Consider the following 4,333-nt stretch of genomic DNA (forward strand, 5'->3'; position numbering starts at 1 on the left):
GGAATTTGAAATTTAAACAAAGTCATCATTTACAGTAGCTCCAAAATATGAAATGTTTATGCATAGATATGACAAAAATATATACAAGACCTATATGAGGAAAACTACAGTATTTTGTTGAAAGAATTCAAAGATCCCACTAATTCCATGTTCATGGATTAAAAATTCATTTTTGATGTCAATTCTTACTAACTTGTTTTATAGATTCAATGCAATCCCAATAGAAATCTAAGAAAATAATTTTTGTGTACCAATGAATGTTCTAAAATGTATATGGAACCTCAAAAGAATAAGAATAGCCAACAAAAAATTGAAGATGAAGAAGAAAGTTAGAAGATACAGACTACCCAATTCTAGAATTACTACAAATTTATGCCAGTCAAGAGAATGTGGTGTTGGTGAAAGAGTAGGCACACAAACCTATGCAACAGAATAGAAAGTCCAGAAGGAGATTCACAATAATAAAAATCAATGGATTTTTTGGATAAATATGTGAAAGTATTTCGATGAAGAAAGGATAATCTTTTCAACATATAGTGCTTAAACAACTGAATGCCTATATAAAACGATAATCTAAATACAAACCTCACAGACCTTATATAAAAAAGAACTCAAAATGCGTCATAGATGCAAATGTAAAATGAAAAAGTATTAAAAAATACACAGAATTAAACATAAGAGAAACCTCCTAGATCTTAGGTTTGGTAATATACATTTAGATAAAACTCAAAAGCATGATCCATGAAAGGAAAATTGATGAGTTGGACTTTACTAAATTAAAAAAAAAAAAATCTGCTCTGTGAAATACCCTGTTAAGAGAATAAAAAGGCAAACCATAGACTGGGAGAAAATGTTTATTTGCCAAACACATATCTGATAAATGATTTGCACCTAAAATGTAAAATGAAATCTTAAAATTGGACAATGAGAAAACAACCTGTCTTAGTTTGATTGAGTTTCTATGACAGATACCACAAACTGGGTTTGGTTTAATAACAGGAATTTATTGGCTTGCAATTTTGAGTCTAGAAGAACTCCAAAATCAAGATATCAGCAAGGCTTGCTTCTTCCCAGGGGACTAGAGTGTTCTGTGCTGGCTGCCAGCAATCCTTAGGATTCCAAGTGTTTACCACCACATGGCAATTTCCTTTCTCTTCTCACTTCTGCGATTTCCTGGTTCTCATGATAAAGTTTTAGTAATCTGGATTAAACCAGATTACTCTCATTCAGTTGGGGCATGCTTAACTGAAAATGATGTCTTCAAGAGGTCCTAGTTACAATGATACATATCCATATAGGGTTTATGGATTAAGATTAAGGACATAATCTGTGTTGGGGTACATAATTCAGTCCAACACACAGCTTAAGGGAAAAAATGGGTAGCAATCTGGATGGATTTCACCAATGAAGATATATAGATTGTAAGTAAGCACATTAAAATATACTCTACATCATATATTATTAAGAAATCAGCTTAAAACAGCTATGACATACCATTGTGCATCTATTAAAATGACTAAAAGCCAACAAACTGGCAATAGCAATTACTAGTGAAGAGACTGAGCAAAAGAAATGTTAATTCATTGCTGATGTACAGCACTTTGGAAGATATTTTGACAGTTTCTTAAAAATCAAAATATAATCTTAACATACAATCCAGCAATTGCACAGCTAGTCATTTATACAACTGATTTGAAAATTTATGTCCATTCAAGAATATGCATATGTGTGCTTCTAGCAGCCTTAGTCATAATCATGCAAACCTAAAGCAACCCAGGCTGTTCTTCAATAAGTGAATAACTTTAAAATTGTGGTACAACCATAAAATGATGCAGTGTTATAAAGGAATGAGTTTTCAATTCCCAGACCATGCACCTTCCCCCACAGGAGAAAAAAAAAAAGGAATGAGCCCACAAGCCATGCAAAGACATGGATGAATCTTAAATACATATTACTGGGTGAAATGATCCTGTATGGAAATGCTATATACAGTATCATTCAATTTATATGACATTCTAGGGGAAGCAAACTATGATAGTAAATAGATCTGTGCTTGGCAGGGCTCAGGGTGAGGAAGGGTAAAAAAAGGTGAACCACAAAGGATTTTTAGGGTAGTGAAACTATTCTGTATGACATTATGGCATGCCACTCTGAACGCAACTATGTACCCATAGTACTTCAGCTTAAAGAGTGAATTTCATTGCGTGTGACTTCTCAAAAAAATTAAATAAGGATGTCATGTCAGCTAAGGATAAAATGCTCACCATGATAAAATAATATAATTGTACTATGAGCTGTGGGGGTGTGGGAAAAAGCTGCTGACCTACCTAACTTTGGAAATGAGTGAAATCTCTAAGACTGAAAGCAAAAGGAAGTATACATAAACACTTTACTTTAGTTGATAAAGTTGTTTCACATGAGGACACATATTAACAGTTCTAAAAGTAGTATTCATGTATATAGGCATTGAACAATTAAGTAAATGCATGGTGATGGTGGGGACAGTATTCCTCAGTGTTGGAGTGGAAGAACACAGACAAGCAGAGCAGGCCAGCATGGTCCATGTCTTAAAAGATCTGAGCTAGAGACATCAGTTTGAAACTATGTGTTTTAAACAGTTTTACAGTAAAAAGGAACCAGGGCTCCTTGGAGAACTGACTGATTTTCAGATAGATAGGAAATATACAAGATGAGCCTGGAACATCTTACAGGGCTAGAAAGTAAACATGTGCTAAGAATTTAATAAAAATCACAGAAATAAACAATGGTGGAGATATGTCAAAAAGACAAGGAAGGGAGCCAAAAGAAAGAACTCTCAACTGCCAAAGCTGGAATAATTTCAGCAATAAAATAAAGTAAACACTATAGAATAGAATAGATGTCCAAAATACGGAAATAAATGTCCAAAAGTCAATTAAATAAATAATTGGATAAACAAGTACATGGAGGAGAATAGACAAATATCCTAGGCAGAAGAATTAATTCTAAATGCTTTATGTTGATACTTGTCATAATTAGCAAATTTTAGGGGATGTGCTATTTTGGCATCAGCCTTACTTTGGCTAAGTTACATGCCCTAACAATGACCTGTAGGTTAGTTAATAAGCACTTTTCCAGTCCTGAAGCATAATCTTCCCAAAAGCTCAAACCAGAATCTGCTGGCACCATCTACACATCTCACCCAAAACCAACAGCTGGTCCCAAATGATAAGCCACCCATCCCAACCACCCTTAGACCTTCAGTCCCTTTCCCTTTTTGTGTGCATTTGCTTTCAATTAACCAATGTTGAATCTCATGGCAAATCTGCTAACCTCTGCCCCTGGGTCACAATAGAGGTGCACGCCCATGGGACTTTCTTGCCGTACTTGTGTGCTCCCCACTGCTGGTTGAACTACCACAGCCAATTGTGACTCCTATGGACCCCTCATGGCATTCTTCTTTCTCAGGGGTGTGTAATACACTATCTTTTCTCATGCATTATGGCATTAGTTAACCATTGAGTCACACCTGACCTCTGCTTGGATCCAAAATCCAACTCATTAATTTGAAAAAACACTCCATCCTCAAAACAGTGGAATATAATCTCTCACTCCTTAACTGTGGGCTGTGCATTGTGAATTCCTTCCAAAGACTATGGTGTGGAAAGGGGGCAAAAAAAAAAAAAAAAACAAAACAATAACTTTACAGTAGAGAAATCTGACAGATCTATGTCAATACAAAATTATGTGAGATCAAGTTTAACATTAACAGTGATAAATCATGTTGATAAGTATGTTCCTTTGATACAATGTATTGAGAATGGCACTTTACCTTTGTGGTCCTCCCCAAAACCCCATAACCCTAGATCTAATCATGAGAAACACCTCAGACAAATCCCAATTAACAGACATTCTGCAAAATGCCTGATCAACACTCCTCAAAATTGTCAAAGTCATCAGAAAGAAGACAAGCCTGAGTAACTGTCACAGTTAAGAGAAGTCTAAGGAGATATGACAAATATTGCAAGGTGGCATATTGTATGAGATCCCGGGACAGAAAATGTATATTAAGTAAAACCTAGGAAAATCTGAAAAAAGTATAGACTCAAGTCATAACAATGCATAAATATGACCAGTGTTTGATACTAATGTAAGATGTTGACAAGAGGGGAAACTACACATGGGAAATATGAAATTTTTCTGTTCTACATTTATAACTTTTCTGTAAATCTAAAGCAACTCCAAAATAAAATAATACATAAAAAAATTTAAGTCCATTCCTTGAGTTTGATGATTATACTTTTAAATCCAGAGGCTTGTTAGTAAAGATTTATGGTAGAGGTTGAGCAAGAGT

Source organism: Tamandua tetradactyla, chromosome 19, assembly GCF_023851605.1.
Source record: "Tamandua tetradactyla isolate mTamTet1 chromosome 19, mTamTet1.pri, whole genome shotgun sequence".
In the NCBI taxonomy this organism is placed as follows: Eukaryota; Metazoa; Chordata; class Mammalia; order Pilosa; family Myrmecophagidae; genus Tamandua; species Tamandua tetradactyla.